Source organism: Chaetodon trifascialis, chromosome 2 (genome assembly GCF_039877785.1).
Source record: "Chaetodon trifascialis isolate fChaTrf1 chromosome 2, fChaTrf1.hap1, whole genome shotgun sequence".
NCBI lineage: Eukaryota > Metazoa > Chordata > Actinopteri > Chaetodontiformes > Chaetodontidae > Chaetodon > Chaetodon trifascialis.
The window spans coordinates 7,782,633-7,792,101 of NC_092057.1; positions in this window are offsets into that span (position 1 = coordinate 7,782,633).

The window sequence follows — 9,469 nt, forward strand, 5'->3', positions numbered from 1 at the left end:
ATATAATTAAAATAGAACATAACTGAATTAACAAGGAGAGTAAACTGTTACAGTACAGAACAAGATGTTTAAGATGACTCTCCTGGAATAAGACACGTATTTATATTAATGGGATTATTGTTTTGACATGATATGGATCCATACTGTTCACACAGCAGGAAACCCTGCGGGTCCCTACAAGATGCATCAACACTGATTAAACAATCAGCCTCAGTCTTTTATTGACAGGATTATGCAATCACAAGACAGTTGTGTCCTCTTTATGTATTGGTCCACTCGGATCACATGTTCCTTTGCTATCTTAAATACTTAACAGGGTTTCCCAGCGGAGGTGATGTGATTAGCACGTGAATATGCATGTGTCTGCTACATAATTAGTCTGCAGGAGGAATGCTGGCGTGGGATTGGTGGAGCAGTTGGACCATGAGAAAGGCCTCTCTGTTTGTTGGTCCATCACGGCACAGAGACCTCACATTGTGAGTCTGGCCAGCGTTGGGTTGGTGTATTGTCCGCCGCTTCCCCACCTCCCTTTCGCTCTCCTGCACAGCCACGCACCGCAGAGGGGGAAGAAAGTGGCTTTTCATTGATGGGTCAGATGGAACATGCAAAGGAACTCAATGAAGAGGGGAGTCAGTCAGCTGGCCGCTACTGCCTTTCATGATCCCGAGCCATCCCCCAGCAACCAGCGACCTGCATGAATGCTGCAGGGTGACTCATTACCTCCACCACCGCTGTGACGGACCAATCAGAGCGCTCTCAGTAATGGCAGGTTTATTGTTATAGTGTAACTCACTTTGGTCAGACTTCAAGGTCCTCTGTTAGTGGGAAAGAACATCCATTTGAGCTTCAGGGAGTCAGCTGCAGAGTTCAGTGAAGGACGTTTTGGACAGCGAGCTTTTGTACTTATGCGAGAGGAAAACATGTTGTCTGGAGCAAATTAAAAACCTTTGCAAATTGAATTTCATGTTGTCAGAACAGATCTGGCAGACTTCACCCAAACCCAGACACTTGTTCTCCAAAGGGCTGGAAACTGTGCGTTAGCCAAGATTTGGGAAAAATTAAAGTTGTAGAAACTTGAAGACAGGACTGAGGAAGCACCGAGGATGAGAGGCAAAACATTTTCCACTTTCTAACCTCTTGATTCAGGCCTCCTTTATGAAGCTACTCTGTCCTCCAGGTCATGGTTATCAGACAGATTTGAGGTTGTGCGTCTAACTGACTGGTTGCTAAGCCCTGCAGCTCCATAGTTACCCTTTTGTTGCCTTTATCTGCTGTAGCTAGCCAGCTAAGTAGGCTAACGTTAGCTCCATGAGTTTTTTAATCTCAGGCTGAATTTTACATCCAACATTCACTTTGTTTTGCTCTTTGGTCTCTACCAAAACCTGAGGGAAATATTTGGCTATTTAGCTTCAAAATGCTTCATTATGTCCACCAGCTAGCGGCTAACTGTTCCTGTCCACCGCTCAGTCCTGGACAGGCAGTGGGTTTGGGGGCTTTTACGCTGAAAACAGGAAAATCGCTACGAGCGACCACTTTCAAGTTATCATTTCATGTATTGTTATTAGAAAAATATTGATTATAGCCCCTTTAATTAATGATGCACTCTTTGTCTTTGGAAGCTCCTACTGTGCGCTAAGCTAACAGGACATGCTAAGTCTTCGTCGGTTTTGTGTAGATATGAAAGTTGTCTTATTTATTATAAATTGAGTCTAAAAACTTTGCAACAGCGTAAAACACTCACTATATATAAGGTTTATTGTGAGGACGTGTCCTTTTTACCATCTTACCATCAGCTTTTACCATCAGCAGTTTATGTGAAAACCACATGAACGTCTTCTCCAGCATCTTTCTTGCTGTTAAATAACATCTAAGCTGTTGTGCCACTTACACGTATAAAATGTTAACGATAAGTCACTCTTTCTATCTTCCTCACAGCACATGAAAGGCCCTCCCTGATGTGGAGGTCGATGTTTCAAACCACATCTGAGCTCAGTCATACATGAAGGAATTTCATCACCAGCGAGGAAGTGAGGTAGCTGAGTTCAAGAAAACAGAAAACAAACACTCGCCCGAGGGATTTCACTATCGCTCCCAGATACCACCTTCACTCCCTTCTCCCCTCGTCCCTGTTGCCCCTTCCTCTATTTCACTCCCTTTTGTGTACACTATCACACCACCGGTTGCGCAACAGGTCTTGGCCAGAGGTCTGAGTTTTCTGTTGTTGTAGTGTAACAAGGAGCCCTGTCACAAAGTGTTTCGGCCAAATCCTTCCCCCTTCGCTGAAACTGATGCTGCCCACCTCCTCCTCCCCCTCCTCCACTCCCTCGATCACTCATGTTAACCAGTAAGCTGCCTTTCTCACAGAATGACCCAGAGGACAAAGCTGCTTATCTTAAGTAAGGCTGTGTGGTAACAATGTGCACACACAGTCATAGAAAACTTTCTCCTTCCTCCTTTTAATTCTGTTATTTGTATTAAAAAGAGGATAAAATGTATTGCTGTTGATATGAGGATCATATGACTTGTGTTTATTAGTAAACATTGACTCATTGTGCTGCTACTCTGAAAAAGCTCAATAGCAGCCTCCACCATTCAGCTCTCAGTGCTTTACACTGACTGTTGCTGTCCATGCACGCTTTGACACTTGTCCATCAGACGTCCTCCTATGCTAATTCAAACAGCGACGGGCAGATTATCTGCATGAATGACCGAATCCGCTTCTCCATCCAAAAATCATTCCAAGACAAACTCAAGCGAGCAAAAAAGACAAGCAAATACATTTAAGGCCGAATCACACCTCCAGAAATATTTAGAAAGAGAGGTCAGTTTTGAGAAACTGTACTTCCTCTGTGGTTTCAGAGACATTGCTGCACCTTTTCAAAGAGAATAACAAGGCTCACAAACTGGAGGATTATAAGAGTCTACGCAGCACACACTCACAAATCTCTTCTGGGATTTCAGTGTGAGAATAAGACAAAAGGAAACAGTGAAACAGTCATTGCAATTTTATGTCTTCATTTAGCAGGACGAGTAGTGTCTCAACTCCAAGACAAGTGGGACGACTTCCTCATTTCAGTAAGAAACCTTTGTGTGTCTGAAGGAACAGAATCAGTCTGAAAAACAAAAATAAAAATGGGTTAAACAGACAATAAATCAAACGTTTTGCAAAGAGACTGTTCCTGTCTTTATAATCTACAGTAGAAATAGAAAATACATTTGAATGTTATCAATCAACAACCAAAGAAAATAAGATGTTCTTTCTTTAATTCTGCATAATTCAAAGAGTTGTCCTAATTTGATTCTTTGTGTATTTATTCGTAACAGACTCGTTCCTGCTTTTGTTTCATCTCATCGTTTCTTTTTCCAGCTTGTCTTCATTTTGTTTGTCTTTAAGCTTTTTAGGGACGTTCCACTGTAAAAACTTACGGCTAAATCCAATCAATAAAACAATCATCACTGAAACTCGTTCACTCTGTCAGTGTCTCATCTGTCTTTCAGGTGTTTGTGTCTCTCAGCGTATTCGATGTTTTGGTCCATTCCCACTTCTGCATCTGAATCGGCAGAACAGGCTGAAACCCTTCTTGCACATTTTGTTAAACCAGCGCTGTCTGGTCTGATGGAGGAAGCACGTTTGCTAGCAGGACAAAGAAAAATGCTGAAGAAAGAGGAGACGCTTCAAGTCCAACCCTTTTGGTTTTCATCCCAGTCAACAAATGTTATTTTTAGCTCTCGGCAGCAGTTTTATGTTTGGACGTTTGTCTTCTCCATATGCACTCACTGGGCTTCAGCTACTGTTGGGGAAATAATTAAAACTGTTTTCTTTATGATTTCAAAGCTGGAGGAAACTTGAGCGGAAAAGTTGCTGATTCGGCCAGATCTCAGTTTTTTCATGGGCTATACTAAACTCATGAACACTCGTATCATGCTAACCTCTGTGTTGGCTGGATCTGCGTCTCTTTTGCAAAGCAAAAGTCAGTCTTGAGCAGAACAGAGTCTTTGTAAGAGCTGCTCTCGGCTATCTCTCTGAATTATTCCAGACAAACTGACTCTGGAACAGTTTGACTTTGTCTGCTGCTAACAGCTCCGCAGCAGCACCAACAAGGCGCTCCTTCAGTTCTCCTTCTGAATGAGGCTTCAGCTTCGTAGCTATTAGCTCGCTCACCGCAAAGCTTGCCTGCAGAACTCTGTCCCTGTCAGGATGTGAAAGCTGCTTGTTGAGCACACCGTCTCTGCCAAAGACGCACATTTGTCCTGCAGCTCGTTCGGTTCAGCTTGTTGTCACCATGGTGCACGGACGCGATATCAGCGCTACTTCTATTTAATGCTCTTTTCCTTTATCACTGAAAACAGTAACTGCATTTTTGTATTTCTGAACTGCCTCACGGCCCAGGACTGGCCAGATGTTCCCCACCACTGCTTTAAAACTACACGGGCTGGAAAACGTTTTCTTTCTTTGCAGAAGTGTTTCTAAAGGAACTGAAATGCAAGTTTTAAAGGAAGAGTTCAACATTATTTGAAATGCATCAGTAACTGTACAGTAATGATGACGCTACCGCCAGCTGCCAGCTAGCTTAGCTTAGCACAAACACTGGAAATGGAGGGAAACAGCTGGCCTGGCTCTGTTCAAAGGTAACAAACTCCTCCTTCCAGTGTTTCTTCACCGGGTGCACTGACCTCCTTGAGTCTCTGCTGGTTGCCTGGCAACATCACAGTGATGACAAGAATCCAGGAAGGAGGCGTCTGTTAAAGACAAAGGGACGAAGGTCTTCATCAGTTTGTGTTAAGAATCATGTGATTCATGAACAGGATTTTAAAAACAGTGATGTAAGAAACTGAACCTCCTCTTGGCTGATAAACAAAGTTTACCTGCACACTGTATTCACTCATATTTCTGTTGTTTGTGGTGATGTAAATCTGCCTCGGCAGTGTGTCCACACAAACTCCCTCCCACTCCTCATTTCAATCTCATCTTGATTTCCTCAGCCAACAGGGGAAACTATGATGAGTTAGGACTTCAAATAGAAGCAGCAAAGGAAAAAGAGGCCACAGAAGAACGTTGAGCTTTTAGAGGCTAGGAAGCAGACAAAGATAGACGTGAGGAGGGAGGTGCAGGATGATAAATAATGATATCAGCTTCCTGTCTTATCAACGGCCGGAGGAACAAAAGAAAAAAAAAGATGTATGATAATTACATTATTGTCCCTTTGGGGTGTCTCATCCGGTGGTCCTGCGGCGAGGACACAAACGAGAGGTGAGCGATAACCCTCTGACCTGACCTGTGCACACGTGGAGGTTATTTTAAACGTCCAGGAAAGGGATGAGAGACCAGCGCCCCTCTGCACTCATTCTGCAGTTACACAAGGTGCAGACAACACCTCCAAAGCCCAGACAAAGAGAAGCAGGATGTTGCAGACCTGAGGTCAGTAAAACCTGCTAATATTATTTAAAGCCCTGTGAATTCATTTTATTGGCCTCTCAGCGGCTCAGGCTGTAAACACAACACTGACCTGCTGTCACCTTGTGAAGTCTATATGGTGAACATGTTATCCAGCAAACACAGAGCAACGTTATCGTTCATCTGAGTCGTGTTTCCGGACGACTGATGAATATGATATAATATTTAATCTTTTTAGCTCTGTTTTTGGTCTCCACCAACTCCTGAGCAAATATCTGGCTCTTCAGATGCTAATCGCTCCACTTAGTTCACCGGCTCGCCATTAACTGCTGCGGGGCAGGTGGAGGACGGCGGAGCTTTTTTTTTGGCTGTAAACGGCCGCCAGCTGTGACCAAAAACAACTCTGATGAGCATTCAGAGTCGAGTGTGATGAACAGCTAGCTACACACAGTCATCTGATCCATTGTTGATACAAAATTATTGATTAGTGTCAGCTTGAAGTGGTGATTGAAGTGAGCTACCTCACTGTCAGACGGCCTTCTGAAAACTAGTATTGGTTTGGAAGGTTACTGAAGACAAGCACTGAGTTTTAGTGTCCTTCGCAGACTGGCAGATTACAGCAGCCTGACACAAAGGACAGCTGCTTCAGATAAATTCGCAAAGACTCGTTATATTTGCAGTTGCATGTCTGCAGCTGTGCGTTGCTCCTCCACACTTTGCTCCATGTGAGGTCAGCAAACACGCTCCCCTCTCCACCTCGCCTGTGTTTGTCACTGGATACGCCGCCTCGTCACAGGCCGCTCTGCTATGTGTGTGTCTCAGTGGGAGGCATGTGACCGTGGACCTCTCCTGTTACAAAACATTCGCTGCAGCCGCACAACCTCGCTGATTCTAAATGTCACGCAGGCTGCAGGACACTGGCACACACATGAGGACGACGCTCTCGTCTTCAGTCCAAGCTGGCAGGCTTGTAAACACTGAACAAAGTCTGGATGTGGCTGATCTGGTACTAAGAACGCTGACTGTATTGAAATTACTTAATAACCACCACAATGTTGTTAAAGTGATAATAAAGATTGCTCATATTATATAAGAAAAGGCCAAAGTAGTTGAGGGTGATATGCATTCACTGTGTGGAGCCTAACGTCCCTGCAGTGACTCTGAAAAAGCTCAATAAGCTCAGCGCTCTGAGTTGACCATCATTATTCACTGCCCTGTGCTCAGTTAGCTTCAGATTAGCACAGAGCGTTGGCCCAGTGTGATTTGTTCGTTGTTAGCAGGAAGCCTATCAGGTGAGCGACAGTATGCCCATCACATCAGAGAACTGCTGATGGTGAAGCAGAAGTGAAGTGTCTGATAACCGATCAACTCTGTTCATCGCAACACAGATAATTCGGTGATACACATGCTGTGGCAGGAAAATCAACCATATCTGAATGGAAAGTGGTGGAAAATATAACCTGAAAGGTTCATCATTGCAGTATTTTGTGGTATTAGTCACTCTGAGAAAGTTTAATTAGCCTCATGTTTCAATAAATGAGCTGCACACTCTTTAATTCTCTGCTTTTATTAGTTTATTTCACCTCTTGATGTTTTATTTTAGTCCTCTGGAGGCAAACAGGTCCGAGGACCTTAGAGGTGTGGTGGGCTCAGCGCTCAAAGGACGACCAGAGACCTGAAACATCTCGTGCTGTTAAAGACAATGACATTTCACAATCAGCCTTCATCACTGTTCCTTTACTTGCCCCAGTAAAAACTCTCAGAGCTCGGATGCTATTTTGATCAGTCCCGGACTCAAAGACACTGGTTCAGCAGCTGTAACATAATCATGTCATGTGTAATACAGTAAAACTCTGAAGTAGGTCTCTTTCTCAGAGACTCCAGAGCAGCCTGAAGATGCTCTGCTCTGCCCTCCGCTGGCCAGCTCAGGCCTGCACGGGAATCCAGAACATCTAATGGAGTGATCGAAAGGCGAGATCACCCCCTGCAGCACGCTGCTGTTCAACAGAAAACTAAACAGAGGAATAAAAAAAACACATGGAGCTGATTGGGTAAAGATGATAATATAAGAAATTATTTGGCGTGAAGGAAACAAAAATACAACTTTTATATATACAACCAAACTCTTATAGCTGTTTCCAACTCTTTAAATGACGGAAATGTACCACATTAATATGATGTATGTTTGCTGAAATCCTTCCCACACACACCTGAGCTACAGATGTAAACACCTATTTAAACCTTATGCAGCATTTCCACTAATCACCAGGACTTAAGGCTGATCTGTTTCTCATTTGCAGACTGTTCATGTTTTTTTATGGCAGTGCGGCCTCAATCTGAACGATCTGAACGTGTAATGCATAATGATCACCACTAGAGGGGAGCAAATAGATGTTAGTGCAATAATGCGCCGTTGCACAAGTGCACCGTCCAGACATTACACGGTACCATTTCTTATGTCTCCCATCACACAGTACAGAAGGTCTATGAAATATGTCTAACGTCTGGAAAAGAGAGACATTTTTTAAGTTCGTCATCCTGTTTCAGTAGCTTACACAAAAAACAAAAGGATGTCACTGAAGTGTGTGTGTGTGTGTGTGTGTGTGTGTGTGTGTGTGTGTGTGTGTGTGTGTGTGTGTGTGTGTGTGTGTGTGTGTGTGTGTGTGTCACGGACACAGGCTGGTGAAAAAATCTGATTTCCTGAAGACCAAAACTTCAAATGCTTTCACTCGTCATCATCTCTGGTGTAAACCTGAACCCCCACTAATCACCTCCGTGGATAGATACACATTTTTAACTTTAATTTTGGCAGAATTAAGAGTAACAGCTTTTCCTCTGAAAAGTGCGTGCAAAATGTGATGTTTATGGTCAGCCCACAACTCTTCTTACTTGATCCCAGTGAGGGAAAAGTGTTGGAGCTGCCGTCACTTATTCTGATTACGCTGCCGTCATTTTAGGGATCAATATACAGTGTTGGTGTCATCAGTTTTGATTCTTCTGACCTTCATTAGATGACAGTATTTGTCGGGTAAAAAGTGCCGTTTTGTGTCACTTCGTGATGTTTCTGTGTGACTGAAAACAGCCTATTCTAGACTGACTCACACAAGACAGCAGTGTATGTGCAGAAGTGGACATAATGGCAGCGGCAGACTGAAGGAAGTGTAACATGGTGATAATAAACCTCCTCTCTCCAATTCTTCTGAAATAATCCCTCCATTCAGTCAGTACCAAGCAGCAGCCTCCTCCCGCCGTCCCATGGAAGGGAAGGAGGACCAGTGCCAGTCTTGTACCTAGTCTGCAATCCTTCAATGGGTCTTTGTGGATGCTGCCATCCTTCCCCCCCGGACAACCCCCGGCAGCCTATTCAGGGGTGTCACATGGCACTCCCACTCTGCGCCCATCTCACAAAGCGGCCCTGTCATTGGCACCTCATTGACATGCGTTCATAGTGATGTGCATTGGGGAATGGTCGTGCTCCTCCACTGCTTTCAAAGGAAGTGAAGTGCCGGGCTGGGTGGCCAAAGTGTGGCTTCCTGGATACGGTATTCATATTTCTTAGGAGGAAGTGCTGAAACCTGTGTGTGTGAGTGTGTGTTAGGAGTTGGCAGTGAGCTTCAGTAAATGTGTCACAACACATTGAAGTGTCAGTTTCCCTGAGAAAATGTTTGATGTCATAAAAACCAGTAGTGTGGCTGACATCATGTGGAACGATGTAAAGGCTGACTGAACATTTCTATGGAAACGTCGGCGCTCAGCTGCTGGTGATGTGTGGAAACCCTGGCCTCTGTGTAAGGATGTAAAAGACAAGTGAAATTGATCATAGATCCGGCAAATTTCCCCTCGGTGGGATTAATAAAGGTTTATCTTATTTTACAGACATTTGTGATTTTAACGAGATGTGTGAGAACTGACAGAAGATTTCCCAGGAATGACCAGACAACAACACTTGTGATATAATTCCGAGTAATTACAGATCTGTCATGTTCAGCGTTTTAAGATCTACTGATAAAATGCATCAGTGCAAATGTCGATGTCAGACCTGCCTGCCTCTTCTTCTGGAGAGTGATGCATCAG